This window comes from Rhinoderma darwinii, chromosome 9 (genome assembly GCF_050947455.1).
Source record: "Rhinoderma darwinii isolate aRhiDar2 chromosome 9, aRhiDar2.hap1, whole genome shotgun sequence".
In the NCBI taxonomy this organism is placed as follows: domain Eukaryota; kingdom Metazoa; phylum Chordata; class Amphibia; order Anura; family Rhinodermatidae; genus Rhinoderma; species Rhinoderma darwinii.
Window position 1 is genome coordinate 47239318 of NC_134695.1, and position 21584 is coordinate 47260901.

A 21584-nucleotide genomic window follows, 5' to 3' on the forward strand; every position below is an offset into this window, starting at 1 on the left:
AATGGATGGTCATTAATTTGAATGGCCGGCATGTAATGCGACATTTCTCCTGCAGTGGCCACTGCAGGGGAAATGTGTGGCTCGTCACATCTTCCTTTGCAAAAGCAGCTGACCACCGGGGGAAGGAACTTTTTAAAAAGGATTGTTTTCTTAGTCAACCCCTTTAAGTATAATGTAAAGTATTAATATAACACAATCAGAGTGTAAAGTTGCAACATTGCGACAAAATAAAATTATGTTTATCAATTTACCTTTCTTGTTTAGACATAAGCTGCCCCAAGACCATGGCATTTTTTGAGTGTGCTTCACCATGTCTTAATACTTGTTCTAACCCCACGGCTAGTCAACTGTGTACTGATCAGTGCAAAGAGGGATGTTCTTGTCCAGCAGGTAAGGTTCACCTGTCATTTCTATACATAAAGCTGTTATGCCAGATTTGATTAAGTGTAAAGAAGTTTTAGAAAGCTGGGTGACCAGCCATATAATGGTTTCTAGCTTCTTTTGATAGATATTGTATAACGAGATACATTACTGTATATTTGAATATTATTTTATACATTACATTATATTTTTAATAATTTGACAGAGGGGGTTATACTTTCTTGTGAATTTCAAGGTGTTATGTTAAAGGGGAATTTCTACGAAGAGTTTGTATATTTTAGAATAAAAAAAAACATTCAAATACAGTATTATGGAATTCTGGGTTAATAGAGAGGGTCGCTCACTTAAAGAAGAGTCGTGCTACAAAGTTTCTCACTCTGGAGGACACAGAGCATTCTTGCATTTCATGGACAACCCATTGATTTCCACTGAGACTTTGTAATGCTTTATTTTCCCTACGGTGGCACTGCAGGGAAATTTAACACTTGCTGTTGGGTTTTCACCATAGATTACAGTTGATTTCTGGGGGTTCCAGCAGCAGAACAACTTGTGAAAAGCTTATTTTATGGTCACCCTACTAATAAAAAAGGGATTGCTCGAAGAGGACGACCTTTACATATTTACATTTTTAATGGTCAGACACTGAATACTCGAAATATAAATGTAACATATAAATGTAACATGCTTTTGGGATCATTGAATTCTCTCATATCATTGAAATGTCTTAGATTAAGTATACTTTACATTCAGAAAAAAAGCCAGGCTTTAACTAAGGGCACAGGCCCTACTCTCCTTCACTATACAGTGTGCTGCAGAAATAGTATGTTTTTTCGTCAGGGACATTTATGACATATCCATATCATAAATGTCAGATAGATGCGGGTCCCACCTCTGGGACCTACACCTATCTCTAGATCTATGTCTGATCTCGCTGACCCCCGGCCATTTCTTGGTTATATGGTCGGGAGTTACAAAAGCAGCGTTGCTCGCTGAGCTACGCTGTTTACGTAACTCCCATAGTAGTGAAAGGCAGTGACAGAAACAGCGTAGCTCGCATAGTACACTGTTTCCATAACTGCCATTCATTACTATGGGACTTACGGAAACAGCGTAACTCAGTGAGCTACGCTGTTTTCATCTAAAATGGTCGGAAATCACACTTTTCAACGGGAACACAGAGCGGTAGAGCAGGGTTTAGGGGGCCCCGTTCCAGAGATAGGTGCAGGTCCCAGTGGTGGGACTGGCATCTATCTGACATTTATGACATATCCTGTGGATATGTCATAAGTGTCCCTGATGGGAAAACCCCTTTAACCCATTAAAACTTTATTATTAACACTTGCTTCAGGTGAAATAAAATCTAAATGTGATCAGACCTGTTGCTGTCTTTGGCATACACAATTGCCTCTAATTATGCCTTAAATAATCATGATGGACATAGTGATTGATGGCTGAATGAAACAAGAGATGCATAGGGTTAAATCATGTGCAGTCTGCTGATGACCACATTTACGTTGATGATTTACATACGTAATTTAATGTCATATTTGTATTGTGTTAAGAAAATGTTTTAGACCATTGGCTACATAAGAGAAGTTTTCCTAAATCCCTTATCTGACATTATCTTGCAGGAACATTTATGGATGATGTAAATAATAATAAGAAATGTGTGAAACAATATCTCTGCCCTTGTGCTCATAATGGTAAAATATACAAGCCTGGAGAATCATACTCAGTTGCTTGCCAGAAATGGTACGAACTCATCTCTTAGACTTTAAGTTCAAACTTGTTTTCTCTCAGTATCGAGCGTGGAGAGTCGGTGTTTCCGCTCATGCATTCTTCATGGCTTTCATGACCGGGTCTCCGCTCCCTCACACTCTTCTTAATCATACACGGCCACAATGCCTTATGTCATTCACACTCCTTTATGTGCACCGGTGCAGAAAATTAGCCCGGCCACAGTTGCACCCTCAATGAATGTGATCACTATGACCATGATTGACACTGTGATATATTGCCTCTAAAGTATTACTGAAATCCTCAATAGAGTATATGACCTGCAATGTTTTGTGGTCACACATTTCCATAATGTCTAAACCCTGTATTAAGGATCTGTGGTGTACGGATTTATAATATGTCACCATATTCTGCTATGGGCCCGTGTGCCTCACAAATTCATATGCAAATTTTGAGAACAAAAATTCTCTATCAAATGCCACATTCACGCCTAGAGAAGAACACGGTGCTGGTTTGCCATAAAATGGCAAAATAAGTGGATATAGTTCCCAGCAGGCAGCAGGTCCTGACTGCTTCGTCTGCACCCCCTATAGCTAATGTGATATTAATGGCTTACTTTCACATATGTACACTCCAAAAGTAACCGCTATTTAACCTTAAATTTACATATAATCCAAATCGGTGTTTCTGTATTTAGTTGCAGTAAATATATTTTATATTCCCGAAAATATTTTTTAATACAGCATTATGTCACCTAAATCTTTCATATTTTATTGCAGCACTTGCATTTTGGGTCAGTGGATATGCAATCAAGTAGCCTGTTCTGGAAACTGCACTTTAAAAGGAGGATCGCACTTTCAAACGTATGATGAAAAGGAATATAATTTCCATGGCAATTGCCAATACTTGATGTCCAAGGTATGACACGTCTTGGTGAGCACATCAATATTCCATTTTTCTTCCTGTGTTATACAGCACCTGTCAATTACATATCGGCACAGATTTTTTGTGTTTCAAGGAAAGTTCATATTAACAGTGCCCTAGAGGTGGAAGAGTATTGTAAATTATAGACCAGATGTAAGCATGACAGAATATAAAGAAAAACATTTAATTAAATAATAAAAAATTAGACATGTATAGAGTTAAAAGTCATATGGTTATATGGGTGGTCCAAATAGGAGCAGATTGGAGAGCCACTCCAGGGAAATGAAGACTCCCTGATCACTTTCCCAGTCATAACCGGGAATTGCATTGCAGAGCATTCCAGATTTGGAACGTTTGCGTTCAGCTCATTGTTGCAGGACCTTTCTAATAAGAAAGAGTTATTCAAACTGGACAACCCTTTTAATTGATGGATTCTTGTTAATTTTATATATAATATTTAGGGTCTGGTCCTCACACTGCTCTTCTCAAACGGAATATGGGAGCTCTGATAACAGAACAAATGCTTATGTATAGGTTCCCACATTTAATTTTCAATGTGCAGCATGTACCCTATAAAACAAAAAAGTATCTGTAACTTACTATACTGAAGAGTAAACAAAAGCCACCATTTTTAACCCTTTAACACCGCTTGTATTTTGGGCCAGAATAATCAGAAGATTTTTCATGATTTTCTGCCCGTGATGGTTAAATTGGGCTGTGCTAGGTCTAGTTTGACCCAACAGCTTTGTAATTGGGCAAGTTGTCCCAGCAATCATGTGAACTCCAGGACCACAAGTAGCGGCACTGCCGCTGCCTATATTGTATTACCAGCACTCAGATTGAGAGGACAGAAATTATAAAAATGTTTCTGTCTTCTCTTTGAGTCTCTGGGCCACTTTTCTGCTGCACTGTGTCTGTACAGCACTGTCGAAAAAAGCCCGTTCATGCACACCGTGAAAAAAAAAGGGTCAAACTGAAGGATGGATCCGACATCAGAAACCCTAGGCAATCTGCTGTTATCGCCAAGGAGTGAGTCTTTTTTGTGAGTAGATCTCTGCTCTGGTTGATAGAGGACGTCTCATGTGGGGGAACCTCCCAACCGTATGTTATATATATATATACACCCTAAAAAGGTAAACGAAAAGGGGTTGTCTTTATGAGAGGACCACTTTACTTTCTTGTCCTAAATAAACGCCTAAAATATTTCCAGGCCCTTTGCCTATCTTATCCATTTCCATTATCTTTGGGGGAAAATTGATAAGTTAAACCATGGAATAAAAAATACCAAAGAGAAAGCAAAAATAAAGGTAAATGAACAAAGTTAACATATTCTGTATATTCTGTATATGCTGACTGTGATCTTTTACTTGTTAATATATTGAAGTATATAACCTCTTGACTTTATGAGCTTCATAACTGAATATATATTTTTTTTACTGTGTACTATGTGTTGTCTACTTTAGGATGAAGATAACAAATTTGCTATAATAGCCAAAATTGTACAGTGTGGAATGACTGAGACTGTAACATGTCTGAATGCTGTATACATCAATTTAGAAAAGATGGTAAGTGTATTTCTTATAAATCTGTACTGTGTAAACTATCACTAAAATATAGTGATTCAATTATAACTAGAAAATAGCAGTATCATGTACAGTGAAACCTCTTTAAACTGACCACCCAAAATTGCTTTTTAGTGGGGTGTTCCTCTCAAAGAAAACAAATGCACAAATTAAAGTGTGTAATGTAGTCAGTAAACGTATTCAGAGCACAAATAAGCAGCCCTCTCATTCTCGGTCCCCAGCATGGCTCCCTTTCCATTCCTAGTACCCACCATTGAACCCCTCTTATTACTAGTTCCCAGCATAGTTTACCTCTCATTCCTGGTCCCCCTCACATTCCTGGTCCCCAGCATTGCCCCCTCTCATTCCTAGTCCCAGCATGGCACCCCTCTAATTCTGGGTCCCCAGCATGGCACCTCTCTAAATTTTGTTTTCCAGCATGTTTCTCTCTTGGTCCCCAGCATCACTTCCCAATCATTACTGGCCCCCAATAAGACATAGTCCCCAGCATGGCTCCCCCTCCCAATTTTATACAGTACAGTACACCAGCATGACTTCCGTCTCATTCCTGGTCCCCTGCATGGATCCCCTTCATTCCTGGTCCACAGCATGGCTCTCCTTTTATTCCTGGTCCCCAGCATGGCACTCCTCGCATTCCTGGTCCCCAGCATGGCCCCCTCACATTCCTGATCCCCAGCATGGACCCCCTGTCAATCCTAGTCCCCAGCATGGCACTCATGTGATTCTGGGTCCCCAGCATGGCAGCTGTCTAAATCTTGTTTCCCAGCATGGTTTCACTCTTTGTCCCCAGCATGACTCCCCTCTCATTCTCATACAGTGCAGTACACCAGCATGGCTCCCTTCATTCTTAAAAGCCAGTCAGGCTCCAGTTTCCATATTCCCTCTCACTGCTAACCTTGACAAGGTTCCCTTGCTCAGAATCACTGCTCTTTCTGCCCATATGATGCAGTGTGATACTGGCAACTTCACTCCCCTGATGTGCCAAGCAAGTCTCCACCTCCTGCTCTACTTGGCTCTATCTGGTAGTGCGGCGTGGCAAGGACCTGTGTCAAAGTGATTTACAGCACATGTATGTCTAATATGTGGTCTTTTCAAAAGGGTTCCCACTGAAAAATTTGCTACAAAGTAGTATTTGGCTGGATTAGGGAGTGGTCTGCCTATATATAATGGTGGGGAAAATTGGTCACAAAAAAATTTGGTCTGGATTAGTAAACTTCTCAAAGGAGTGGTCTTCTGAGGAGGTTTTAATGTAATATGTGTATGAATTATGGTAAATATTTGTGTAGGTAAGCAGTAGGCACCTTATGATAGATAGGGAGCTATTAAGGTTAGAATGCTATAATATACTTGCTATTTTACGTAGTTAATATGGTTGAAAAAACAACAAGTTCAACCAAGGGATGTGAGAGGATTTAAATGAAGGGAAAGGGGTATGGGTAAACTTTAGACCTACCATCACCTTATTAATTTTTCCACCTCACAGACACCATAGCTGCCCCTAGAGCAGTTGATCTATTTTTACCCAATCATTATACCTGTCATTTTCCCCCGAACGATATAGGCATTCCTTCTCATTTTCCTGGCTTATTCATGTTTGGGACAATAAAAAGGCAAGATGTATCGAATTTGTCACACCAGACGAGAAAGCTAGGACACACTCATAAAAAACTTTGGAGAAAGCGTTTATTCCAGTTACCATCCCTTCTGGGTAGTCAGATGCATGCCATTCCCTGAAATTTTATAACTGTGTGGTCCCCCTGATGAAATTCCCACACATGACGGGATACCGGGGAATCTTCTTTCCTTAGGACATCACAAATGTTATCCCTGATACATCTCCTGAATTCGCCTTTGGTTTTTCCTATGTATTGAAAATTGCACATGCGTCTTATAAGGTACACGACCCCTTTGGTTTTGCAGTTGATGAAAGATCTATTTTCATAGATCCTACCGATAGAAATGCTCTTGAATGTTTTGCTGGTACAGCAGTGCATGGAGATTCTACTACTCCATACTTAGGGCACCATGGATGGCCAGTTTCTGGAATAAGAAAATTATCAAGTTACCAACATTTACTTTATTGCTTTATTCACAGAAAATAAAAGTCTGTTATTGTGGAAATATATATATCAACAATTTTTTGATAACCCTCCCAAAAATTAATGGTAAGTATTTTTTCCATACAGTATACAGAAAGAAAAAAAACTTATGTTGATGTTATACTTATTAGTTATTACCAAACATTTTTCTCTTTCCAGATAAGATCGCTATCTATAAACGCTCAGCTTTCTACATTTACATTGTGACAACATTTGGTCTTAGTGTGAAAGTCCAAGTGAAGCCTGTCTTTCAACTTTTCATTTCCGTGAATTCCACGATGCAGAACAAAACCTTAGGTAACTTTTGACTTTTAAAGAATTTTACATGGGAACCTAAACATACATGTTGAGCAAGACTTGTGTTCAAAGTAGTTGCCTGTTCAAGAAACCTCTTTTAATGTGCCATATTAAAGCATGCAACGAAAATAAAGTATAATCCGCACTTTGTTGCCTCCTTTATAAGATAGATTCAAGGACTACAGCAAACATGTATCTCAACCTGTGTCGCACTGAGTACAGTACATGCAAACATCAACTCTTAATTGCATTGCTTACATAGGACATATCATCAATAAGGTCTAATAGGTTATTCAGCCCATAAGAAATTGATCTTAGTGATTGTTTTCAGGTCTTTGTGGAAACTTTAATGGGATCGAAGGTGATGACTTGATGACCATCAGTGGGGTGGTAGAAGATGCGGTGTCAGCCTTCTGCAATTCCTATAAAATTCAAGCCAGCTGCAATGATGTGCCTGACAACTATGATAACCCATGCTCCAAAAGCATTACTAAAGGTAATGACAAATGATTGGCCAATGAAGTCTTTGGGCACATTAGAAGTATAGGTTGAAAGATTTTCCCGGGGTTTACATCAAAAGTGCATTACAGCTGTGGGGTGAACCTAGCCGTACCTGTAGTACCAGGCTGTGGGTCTTCTGTTGATCCTTTCTTCTCATATACTGTATACTATAACACCTATAGTTCTAACTGTGGAACTGTGAAGTTGTTTGTTTGTTTTTTCTATTTTTTGACGTCTTAATGTCATGTCTATTTTTTTTTTGTCACTATATGAGGTTATGATTCTTGCTTGAACTTCAGCATTTAGATGAAGTATATGTTAAGGGGATAGTCCAGGCTTTTAGAAATTTGCAAGTAAGCTGGATGTGGGTTAAAACAGTGAATAATTATTAGCTTTCCATTCAAATCCTCCACAACCCCAATGCTGACATGTGGCAAGGTCTTTTAGAAGATGACACGGATGTCGTAGTTAAACAAGTGGCATTTTGTATTTCTCAAGAACATACATATGACGGATCGGTCCTCAAACCGAGGACAGGGAACTCCACTCTGCAGGAGTTCCCTCAAAGTCGGGCTGCTTCAAAGTCACTGCAGGCTATCCCAACCATGGCGCTACGGGTCGCTGATGGGCTACCCTCTACCACACAGCTTTCCCTTTTGGATGTATTGTTCAGCAGTCCCTTTGTGGGGAGTGTATGGGATTGTTATGCGCCTCTGCGGATCAAGATGTCCGATACGTCACTACCTTCACAGATCTCGACTCCCTCTGGCGCGTACCTGAAATGTGCACATTGCATACTGTTCATACAACACCCAGAGAACGGTCCCAAGCCATGAGGTTGCACACACACAGTTCCAAAACGTAGTTCTTAATGTGGGTACGGTCTCTTTAAGGACCACTCTAAAAACACAGTGCACAACAGTGCACAACAGTGCTTTATCCAAATATAACACCAACAACAATGTGTTACTTGCTATTAAATAAATATGTATTCACTTTTCTCATCAGTAAGCAGGCGTCTACAACAGCAGGGTCACAGCACTTCTGAAAATTTTGATAGCAGGGGCAAATTCTACCTAAGCCAAATTGCCAACACTTCTTGACACTAGGCACTTGACACTGTTGGCTCCGACTCACTATCCGATGGCCGCACAGACTTGGGCTTTTTCCAGACACCGGCCATCAGACATATTTCCTGCTCTCACTACTGGCGCGCACTACTCCTCCTCACCATTAATTTGCTTCCCATTTTATCTATGACTCCTCCTGGTCTACAATGATGGCGTTGTTCAACGCCGCTCCATGACCCCCGTCCCTTCCCTTAACATCAGAAGGAAACCCTGCTCCTCCCTCCATAACCAACATCAGTGTCATGGCGCGCGGCACTATCAGAGTGCCGTTATCATGACAACATTACTGATGTTACTACTGCAGCCAGTGATTGACTGAAATACTCATGTTAATGGGACTGAGCTGTAATGCCAGACACAGCCCATGGACAGAAGTGGTGCTGTCTCTGAAATAAGACAGACCTTTTATTTATTTTTTTCCTTCAACTCCTTCAAAGCTCATTTAAATTAGATTTCATTATCATAAAAAAAAACCTGTTTTTGAATATGTATATATTATTTTTAGAGGAATATGCAAACCACTGGTGCTCTCGCCTGGCGAATACTGATGATGTCTTTGCCCCTTGCCATGGAGAACTGGATCCCAAACCATACCAGAAGGTAAAAAAAAAACTTGAAATGGCCATGTTGAAAGAAAAAGAATACGACAATCAATGTATTAATAAGATCACCAATAATTATATTTAGGATAACTGCAGCATGATGGCAAACAACAGTGTCGAACATTTGAAATTATTATTTTCAGAAAGAGGTTGTACCACAATCAAAAATTGTCACCTATCCACAGGATAGGTGATAATTGTCTGATCGCTGGGTGCCCTACCTCTGGGACCCACACAAATCACAAGGATGGGGTCCCAAATCTTCCTCCTCTCTGCTCTGCTGCAGTGAGGGGGACATGGAATGGAGCAGCAGCACTTCTTTCAAAGTCTATGGGAATGACAGAAACAGCAGAGAACATCGTTCGGCTGTTTCCGACAGTCCCATAGACAATGAATGGAGTAGCCGACACATGCTCAACCGCCATTTCATTCAAGCTCCTCCTTAAAAAAGAACACAGTGAGGAGGATCGTGGGGCTCAGGACCCCCATGCTCATGATTGGTGGGGTTCCCAGCAGTGGGGCCCCCCGTGATCAGACAATTATCACCTATCTGGTGGAGACCACTTTAATACATCTTAAGGCCTACTTCACGTGATAACTATGGTACTAGAAGTCTAGCTCCCTGAACTGTGTTTGGTCCTGGAAATACACCCGACATACGGTCCGTATCTCACGGACCGAACACGGCTGTGTGAAACTGGCCTTATAGTGGATGGAGCTAGTGCCCCTGTACAAGGAAAACTTAGACGAAGACGCACCGCTAAATCGGCGCTGTAGCTCCCTCATTCTTAAGATCAGTGGGGGCCCCAGAGGTCAGAGTGATATTCCATGACTTTATAAGATGAGAATAGCCATAATGTTCAGTCTGCCTGCAGCCACCACTAGAGGGCGCTTACTGCATTCTGTACTTGATATCAATGACAAGACAGTATGCATTGAGCTCCTAAGTTTTGTCTGAAGGTAGTAATGAAGTTATCATTTAAATCTATTTGTATGCAGGGAATTTGAAATACTGTATCAGAAAAAAGGAGCTCCGAACACTATAAAGAAATAACAAGAAATCAATCAAGTCAGAATTTTGAACCTAAAAATGACATGATAAATAAAGGTGGAAATTCACTTTAAATTTGGAGCGTATTTGCTTTTGATCAGCACCTAGTGGCTGGTGTAGTAACACTTAGTTATTTTAATGACCTTTGGGGCAAAAAAATGATTGTGGCAAAGACTGTACTAGGGATTGGAAAATGATAATGTGAGCTCTGAAGTGCTAATGTAAAAGATACATACTTCAGAATTTGCTAGTGCTATAATTATTAATAAATTATATATATATATATATATATATATATATATATATATATATATAAAAATATAAAAATATACATTACAAGTCATGGTCAGCTCTTTCATCTTCCTATTTCTTTTAGCACTGTATATATGATGTATGTAACTCAGAGAACAGTGAGGAAGCGATGTGTGCCTGGCTTGGAGAATACGCGAATGAATGTAGAAGCCGGAACGTGATTTTGGAAGACTGGAGAGACAATATTTGTGGTGAGGATCTTTGCATAAACACAAATCTAAACCGAAATCTATTTGTCTGTATAAGGAAAGAAACTATCATGTGTCGCAATAAACAGTCAATATATTAATATTATATAATAATTGTAGCTGTTCTCCTCCTAAATGTATATTATAATAATCTGATTTAATTTTTGTAGCCTCAGGCCGGTTTAATGTTGCCATAATGTGGACCAATTCTAGGCTCAATATTATGACTATAATATCCCTAATACCTGCGGTTCTACTGAACCAATCTTATATCACTATGGAATCCTATGGAAATCTGTTCAGCAGGAAGTCCAGGTCTTGCGGTCATAATACATGCGCTATACGGCCACATTACAGCCATGTGAAACCAGCCTTAGGGTGGCATGGCTTAACAGCTACCTAGCTACTTTTACCCTTTCCTGCGAAGACACATACGTATTGTAGTGCCAATCCAGCTTTGAGCGGAACAGCTATAAAGTCTGATTACTGACTTTTCACAGTTTGGGGTTGTCAGGCAGCATGTCCCTAGCAGCTAGTCAGTCTTAGATTATTCTGGTCTTCAGCAAAGCAGGATTGGCACTAAATTGAGGGAAGAAAATAGGATAAGGAGGTTTGGCAGGAGTTAAACCAGACCATGGAAAACCTCTTTAATGCAATCCGTGGGATGTACTCTGCGTCACTACAGTATGTTGGAATCATCATATTATAACACTATCAACACATGAAGAGATGAAGAAATAGTTCTCATTATATATATATATATACAGTGATTTACTCTCTGCTAAATTAAAGCAGCTACATCAGATCTGCTATGTTACCATGTCTGACGGTAACATAGTACTTAGGTGGCAATGCTGAGCTTGGTAATATACAGTTTTATATGATTAGAGTCAGTATTTTAATGCTAAAAGCTGTTTAAATGCTGCCAGGATTTATGGAGAAAGCCTGTGAGTTCTGGTTCCCCACCCACACACAGTGATTGACAGCTTTTCTTGTATAAGTTTGTATACAGGTAGAGCTGCTGTCACTGTATATGGGTGGGGAAAGCAAAAGTCACAGTCTTTCTCTATAAGTCCTGGCTGCATTTAAATCACCCCTCCGCATTGAAATTGCAACACCAAGAAGGGCAACCCGTAAGGTTATACAAATCGAGGAAGTAGCAGGTGTCGCTAAGATTTGCAAATTATCAAATGTTCAAGCACCCTCTCCAATCTGTGGCATCTGGGAGGGGCATAAAAGCCACATTGAAAGCAAAGTTTTTTAGTCACATGAAAATTAAAACTCCTGTTCGTCAGCGTGCCAGTTATCGCCACTTTTCTCAAACTGAGAGGAACAGAATCCTTGAACTGAGAGACCTTGGTTTATCAGTCTGGCAGATCACTACTCGCCTAGGCCGAGGTGTCAGCACTACTCAACGTTGCGTGTCCCGGAGGTTGGAAGAACAACAGTGAACGGGAATGGCTGCAAGAGGTGCACAGAGACAAACCTTTGCATGGACGGATCGTCTGATTGGAGGAATGGCGCGTAGTGATCCATTCCGTACTGCAAGTGAAATTGGACGTTACATCCCAAGCCTAGGGCGGCAACCAGTGTCGACATAAACCATCAGAAGGCGTTTGCACGACATTGGGCTACGAGCCAGACGTCCAGCTACAAGTGTTCCCGTGACCACACACCACTGCTCTCAAAGGCTATCACGGTGCACAGGAAGACGACAATGGAGGCTGGAATGGAAGTCTATCCTCTTCAGCGATGAGTCCTGCTTTTGTCTCGGATGCAATGATAGTCGGAGTCTGGAGACCACGTGGGCAACGACATGAAGAGGCCTTCACTAGGGAACGTCACACCGATCCTACATGTGGGATTTTGATGTGTGGTGGCATAACGTCTCTGGACTTGTCTCACGTTAAGCACATCTGGGACGTCATTGGTCGGAAATTGCAAAGGGAGCAGCCAGCAGCCAATCTTGATGAATGTCATGTCCAAGTGCATAAGCATGTCATAACATTCCTCAGACAACCATTAATAACCTCATTGATAGCATGCCAAGGTGGGTAAGTGCTTGTAGATCTGCATGTGGCTCTCATACTCGATACTGAATAAATCAAGATGTTTGGAATATTTTGTTTCCATTTTTTTTAGCATTTGCATATCATTAACAATTCCCAAACTTTTCTTTCCTGGTGTTGCAATTTCAATGTTAAGGAGTGGAGCTTTCTATGTGGAAACACTGAATGAAATTGTAAAAAAAAATGCTACATCTCCGAGCTCAGCATCTCCCTCTCTATCCTATGCTGCCCTCCAATAGAGCACCTGACAGAGGCACTTTAATGATTAATTTACATAATTTAACAGATTAAAACAAGTGTGTCATTAAAGAACCCAATTGATACTACAGTCCTGGCCACAAGTTTTGAGACTGACACAAATTTAGTTTTTTACAAAGTTTGCCGCTTCAGCTGTTATAGTGGCAACTTTCATTCTCTAGATTGTTATGAAGAGTAATCAGATGAACTGCAATTAATTGAAAAGCCATTCCTTGCCATAAAAATTAACTTAATCACCAAAACCCCATTTCCACTGCATTTCAGCCCTGCCACATAATGACCTGCTAACATCATTTCAGTGATCTTCTCATTAGCCCAAGAGAAAGTGTTAACGAGGACAAGGCAGCTGATATTACTCTGTCATGCAGATTGAATTAGAAGAGCAAACTGGTTGCTTTAAATGGGGGATGGTGCTTGAAATCATAGTCTTCTGTTAACCATGGTTACCTCCAAGGAAACCTGTGCAGTCATCATTGCTTTGCATCAAAAGGGCTTTAGTGGCAAGGACATTGCTGCTTGTAAGATTGCCCCTAAATCAACCATTTATTAGATCATCAAGATCTTCAAGGAGAGAGATTCAATTGCTGTGAAGAAGGGTTCAGGGCGCCCAAGAAAGTCCAGCAAGAAGCTCCGTCTTCTAAAGGGGATTCAGGCTGGCCTGGTGTCAAGAAGGGTAGAAAAGAAGCCACTTCTGTCCAAGAAAAACATCAAGTACAGATGGCCATTCTGCAGGAAGTACAGGGATTGGACTGCAGAGGACTGGGGTAAAGTTATTTTCTCTGATGAAGCCCCCTGCAGACTGTTTGGGACATCTGGAAGAATGATTGTCCAGGGAAGAAAAGGTGAACGTTACCATGATTGCTGTGTCATTCCAACAGTAAAGCATCCTGACTGAGACCATTCATGTGTGGAGATGCTTTTCATCCAAGGGAGTGGGCTCCCCCACAATTTTGCCGAAGAACTCTTCCATGAATAAAGAATAGTATCTAAACATCCTCCAAGGGCAACTTCTCCCAACGATCCAGGAGTAATTTGCTTTTTCCAGCATGATGGAGCACCATGTCACAAGGCAAAAGTGATAACTAAGGGGCTCAGTGAACAAAACATTGACATTTTGGATCATGGCTAGGAAACAACCCCAGATCTAAATCCCATTGAGAACCAGTGGTCAATCCTCAAAAAACGTGTGGACAAACAAAAACACAGAAATTGTGATAAACTCCAAGCTCTGATTAGGTAAGAATGGGTTGCCATCAGTCAGGATTTGGCCCAGAAGCTGATATCCAGCATGCCAGTGCGAATTGCAGCTCATGAAAGGGTCAACACTGTAAATATGGAGTCTTTGCATAAACTTGATGTATTTGTAAAAAAAAGTTAAACAACTTATGAAATGCTTGTAATTGTACACTATTCTAATGATTTAGCTGAACTACAAGAATAAAGCTCAATGTAGCTTAGGGGGCACTTTGCTCCAAAGCTCATATGCACGAGTATTGTGTCATGGAACATGTTGATCCTACAGTATAATAAAAATTATTATAATAAACAACATACAATTAGTATACAAGCAATACTTACAACAAAGATCACTAGACATGAGTGAATCAATTCTAAACTAACCAAATTTGGCCCGAAATTTGCAAAAGTTTTGGATTCATCTTAATCCAAAACTCACGGAGTTCACAGTGCACAAATCGGCAAAATGGCAACTGCCGGCTGCTATTTTACAGATTAGAAAAAGGAAGAGGGGAGAAGAGGTGATAAAAAAAAAATGGCATACTCACCTGGTTTCTCATAGTGATGCATCCCTGACGGCCTCCTGAGATGACAATGTTTTGTACCATGTGACCGCTGCGGCGACGCGTCCCTGGCGGGCCTCCTGAGATTACATTGTTTTGTCCCATGTGACCGCTGCAGCCAATGACAGACTGCAGTGGTCACAGGGGACAAAAACGACATAATCTCAGGAGGCCGCCAGAGACACGTCGTTATGGGAGAACCGGGGAGGAGAATATTTTTATTTGTTTTATTTTAGGGGTGGCCAGATTGTCCTGTTTGACACTCCGATGTCTTCTAGGACTGTATCCAACTTGACAATCGGGCAGTTGCGATTCGCAGGGGGATTTATTCGGACTGAATTGGACAGTCCATTTTAGAGAATTGACCCCTAAACAAATTTCAGAAAATTTGCTCATCTCAAGATCGCTATTAATTTAAAATTAAACCAAACAGAAATCTTATACTAAGGTTATCACAAATTTATGTATATAAATATACTGTATATATTTCCAAATTTTTTTCGTTTCTTTTTCCAATAGATCCTGGCTGTCCTGAAACCATGGTGTTCACATCTAACCCGAGGCAATGCAATTTTACCTGCAACTCTTTAGCAGAACCAGACATTCTCTGTTATTTCAGAGCTGATCCAAGAGAAGGCTGCAGCTGTCCAGAAGGGGCTTACATGACACAAAATGAAAAGTGTGTTCCCCCAGAGGATTGTCCTTGCACCTACAAAGGACGTACTGTTCCAGCTCGGCAAACATTCAAAATAGATGAGATCCTGTGGTAAGGCTTTGGAAAAGCAGGAATAATTCATAGCTACACAAATGCCTTCATCTATCAATCATTGTAAGGCCCTTGTCACACGGCTGTAAGATGGTTGTATTTTAGTGTCTATACTACAGCCGCAATGGTGCTCAAATGTGTTTGTATTATGACTTAGTAAGAGCATTCTAAGGGTTCATGCACACGGCTGTATTTCAGATACATTTTTGTACGGAGCCATATTAGGGCTTCCATAGAGGTGCAGTAGTCCTTTATTATGCCTCTGATTTCATATGAAGACAAACATACTGTCGTTTTTTCTGATAAATTCTGAACAAGTCTGTGCATGAAGGCTACATTGCTCTGTCCTGAAAGGGTCTGTCTGTCCCACAAAGGACATTTATCATCTATCCCCCATCGCTGGGCCCCCCACCGATCACAAGAACGGAGCTCCAGAGTCCCCCGTTCCTCCTCACTGCCCGACCGCAGGAAGGAGGAGTCTGAACGAAGCAGCATGCACCCATTCAATGTCTATGGAGCACTGTACTGGGCTCTTTTCGTCAGTCTAAGGGTATGTTCACACGTAGTCAACAAAAACGTCTGAAAATCCAGAGCTATTTTCAAGGGAAAACAGACCCTGCTTTTCAGACGTTTTTTTACCAACTCGCATTTTTCGCGCCGTTTTCGCGGCGTTTTTTACGTTCGTTTTTGGAGCTGTTTTCATTGGAGTCTATGAGAAAACAGCTCCAAAAACGTCCAAAGAAGTGTCCTGCACTTCTTTTGACGAGGCTGTATTTTTACGCGTCGTCGTTTGACAGCTGTCAAACGACGACGCGTAAATAACAGGTCGTCTGCACAGTACGTCGGCAAACCCATTCAAATGAATGGGCAGATGTTTGCCGACGTATTGGAGCCGTATTTTCAGACGTAAACCGAGGCATAATACGCCTCGTATACGTCTGAAATTTGGCCGTGTGAACATACCCTAATAGACATTGAATGGAACGGCAGTGTACATGCGTAATCACTGCTCCATACAAACGCTGCCTCAATGCAGCTGTGCAGTGAGAAGGACTGGGGGCTCGGGAGTCGGGACCCCCATACTAGTGATTGGTGGAACCATTAACACACACACACACACACACACACACACACACACACACACACACACACACACACACACACACACACACTTTTGTGGGAGAATATTCAGTAAGTATTATTATATTCATTTAAATCCCTGCTGATTCTGGGTTTAAGAGTCTAGTGGGCGGTCCTACTCTGTGATTGACAGCTGTATCTCTGTATGCAACATGCAGGGAAGGCAGTAGAACCGCCCACTGGACTCCAAAATAAGCGGGATTAAAAATGAATAAAATACAAGCGATACTGAATTATATCCATCAAAACTATATATCAATCTGTTTAGCTCCTGCTGATCTAAAACCTGCTGATGGCAGATCGGGTGGCATGTTCAACATGACAGGTTCCCTTTAAAGAGCTGTAAAGGCACTGTGTCCTTTCCTTGTAAATGAGCCCTTATAAATCAGGAAATATGGTGTCTGTAATGAATCTATGCCAGGTGAGTACCTGAGCGAGTTAATTTGTGCCAAAATAAAAATGTGTGTGTTTATATATGTAAATGAGTAAATGAATGTGGACATGAATTTGCTTGTATTTCAATTTTTATCGTTTTTGTCTTGCTTCACACACAAATTTCTGGGGATGTAGCTCTTAACTACACGTTCTTCATGCACATATATCAACTTTGCTAGTCGATAAAAAGAGAGTGCTGACCAGCTAACATCTTAATTATGTATCAATAATGAGGGGAAAATCATGTGGTGACTTTTCAGATATGTCAGTTGGGTCTAGGCATGCAGCTAGACAATACTTCATATTCTCTTTTATTTTTTGCAGTAAATGTATACGTGGAATTTTAGAATGTCCAAAGACAGAAGAGGTCAGCAATGGTATGTGTGTTGTATAAAGGTCCTTTAAGATGATCGATGATATAGCACATTGATCGGCGCTCTCCATTCACAAGGAACAATCGTTGGTAATGTATGAGGACAAACAATCGTTACTAGGATTGTTCGTCCCCATGCATTTGCATCATTTCGGCAGTACATATCCCCGTTTGCTCGTTCATCGGCTAAACTTTGCGCTGTTTACACAGGGCAATGATCAGGAACAAGCGTTCATATGAACACTCGTTCACCCGATCATTGCCTTGTGTAAAAGGGCCTTCAAGGTGAACATTGTCCAATAAAAGGGGCTCTAGTAGCTCTCAGAGGAACATGCTGTAATGTACTGTAGTTGGACAGAGTTCCTGTGGAACACCATCTAAATCTCCAATGCATGAATCCATCTTTATTGTGCACAATGTGCTATGTGAGCAAAAAAATATAGCTTTGGATGTGATGACCTCAAGGCCATGGAGTCAATAATGACCACTGTACTTTCTCTTAAAGTTTTTTTTACAGCTTTTTCTTTGTATCGAGTCGTGATAGATATGCATGGAGCCTTACTGTACCTCCATATGCCTCTAATTTAATATGGACGCATACAGAGATTTTTTTGGTGGCACAATTGTGACAAGCAATATCACATGCCATATTATGGAGCTACTCTCCCCTAGGAGATTATATCTCTTACAATTATATCCCTTACTGGCTTAGAGTTTCCGTGGCTCAGTAGCGTACAGCCGCATGTACATTAGGTCTTGTTCTAAGTCTACTGAGTTTCATTCAGCCCATTCACTTGCTCTGGACTGTAGTCATGCTGGAAAGTCGTGCTATAAAAAGTCTTCATGTAGCCTTATGCACACGGCAGAGTACAGAGTCACATAGAATCCCCTCTGCTTTGTACTACAGAGCCCTAGACACCAGAGCCGGCCTTAGGTTGGATGGCGCCCTGTGTGGGACTCTCTATTGCCACCCCCTACACAAACCAAAAATTAGACACGCACATCCTGGAACATATATACTGTACATACATAAAGACAGATATGTAGACATACAGGCAAATATACAAACACACATTCTGGAATATATACATACATACGTACATACTGGTAAATATATAGACGTACAAAAACATATACAAACACACACACACACACACACTGGCTGATAAATATACAGACAGGAACATATACAAATACATAAAAGGCACATATATACAAGCACAAAGACACATTCACAAACAGACCCATATAAACCAACACAGGCACATATATACACAGTACAGATAATGTAGTAGATTTCACATACAGTTCTATGTAACACCACAGATAACATAGTGATAACTCTCTGAGTACAGATAATGGAGAATATTTCACATGAAGTCCTATGTAACACCACAGATAACACACAGTGATAACTCTCTGAGTAAAGATTATGTAGTAGACATTACCTTTAATCCTATGTAACACCACAGATAACACAGTGATAACTTTCTCAGCACAGATAATGTAGTAGTGTTACCTTCAGTCCTATGTAGCATCACAGATAACACAGTGATAACTCTAAGTACAGATAATGTCGTAGATGATAACTATACCCACAGGCACATATAAACACACAGAGGCATATATATATATATATATATATATATATGTCTGCGTGTGTATGTATGTATGTATGTATGTATAATCATGCAGTGCACTTCCAAACTGGAGATACACTTTAAAATTATTATTTCCGTTAATTAATTGCCATGAATTGGTAAAAGTTTTATAGATTACTATATATGAAAATGTGGTGTTTCCCTTAAGGGCAGCAGAGTATATAAGGGGCAACAGTTTATATAAGGGGTAGCAGGGTATATAAGGGACAGCAGAGTATATAAGGGGCAGCAAAGTATATAAGGGACAGCAGGGTATATAATGGGCAGCAGAGTATATAAGGGGCTAGCAGGGTATATAAGGGCTAGCAGGGTATATATGGGGCAGCAGAGTATATAGGGGCAGCAGCATTTATAGGGGCAGCAAGGTATATAGGGGCAGCAGGGTATATAAGGGGCAGCAGAGTATATAAAGGGCAGCAGGGTATATAGGGCAGCAGGGTATATAGGGGAAGCAGGGTATATAGGGGGCAGCAGGGTATATAAGGGGCAGAAGGGTATATAGGGGGCCAGCAGGGTATATAAGGGTCAGCAGAGTATAGAAGGGGCAGCAGGGTATATAGAGGGCAGCAAGGTATATAGGGGCAGCAGGGTATATAAGGGGCAGCAGGGTATATAAGGGGCAGCAGGGTATATAGGGGCAGCAGGGTATATAGGGAGCAGCAGGGTATATAAGGTGCAGCAGGGTATATAAGGTGCAGCAGGGTATATAGAGGGCAGCAGGGTATATAGGAGGCAGCAGGGTATATAAAGGGAAGCAGGGTATATAAGGGGAAGCAGGGTAATAAAGGGGTAGCAGGGTATACAGGGTGCGGCAGGGTATATAAGGGGAATCAGGGTATATAAGGGACAACAGGATAAATAGGGGGCAGCAGGGTATGTAGGGGCAGCAGGGTATATAGGGGCAGTACAGATATCTTCATTTGATCTGTTCTACATTAATATTGAACACACACTTTTACAAAGAGACATAAACACATGCAGACACATATACACACACACACACACACACACACACACACACACACACACACACACACTTTCTCTCTCTCACACACACACACACACACACACACACACACACACACACACACACACACACTAACTCATTGTGCCTACCACAAAATAATAATGCTTCCTTTGTGCCTCACAGTAATAGTGCCCTCCTTTGTTCCCCCACACAGTAATAATACCCCTTTTGTGCCCCCACAAAGTGATAGTTGCCCCCTTTATACCCCTACACAGTAAAAAAAAAATCCCCCTTTGTGTCCCCTACTAAGTACCCCTACTTAGTCACCTCTGTAGCCATGAAGTAATAATATCCCCTGCTGTCTGGTGAGACAGATTGTGGGGTCCGCAGACACCCGATGTTATGGTTTGTCTTAAGACAGTGTCTTCTGTATGTTGCTATGCGTCCAAATGCCTGCACAGGTTATTATTTTTTTTATTTTTTAAAATTAACTCACAGTGACCCCTTTATGACTTCACGCTGTTGCAGCTCCTTGTTTTTACCATTTTTGGAGGCGGGCGATCACTTTTTCTCACCACAGTAGGGCCTTCTAGGCCAACACAGCAAACAAGATTGTGTCCTAATGCCAGCCAGCCATTTACAACTCCTCATTATCACCCCGTATCTAAAACTAATAGATCTTAAAGGCAGGGAAGCAAGATACAGCACTTGACACAGTGTGGAGTGTGGCAGCACTACTGTGGTAAGATGGGCCTGTGAGCATCCCTGCCTTATGGGTATGGTCGCAAATTTTCATATAGCACCATATTGCAGAGATATTCTCCCCTAGAACCAATGTGCACTTAACATTATTTATTATTGCGCCAACAGTGCTGTACGGAAATTGTCCTCACTTGCTGTTCCCAGTGGGACTCACAATTTATATACCCTGTCTTTATTTTTGGAGTGTGAAAAGAAACTGGAGTGCTTAGAGGAAAGCCAAACAAACTCAATGAAACTCAATTGAAATCAGGACCCCAGTGCTGCAAATCAACAGTACTAACCGCTGAGCCACCGTGATAACCTTTTGGCATAAATTATAAGTACGGCTATGTAAATAATTTCACATCAGTCCATGATTAAAATGGCTTGTATTCACTAATAAATGTTGACAGAAATAATGAAATATATTCTGCAGCAATACTGTGATAGCTGTAGGCATGGCGTACGCCCTCAGTATGTGAATGAGAAGGGAACTTGTTGAACTTGACAAGCAGCCGGTGCAGCAAGCGCCGATCAATCAGACATCGTTGATCGGCGCTCGTTTGCTCC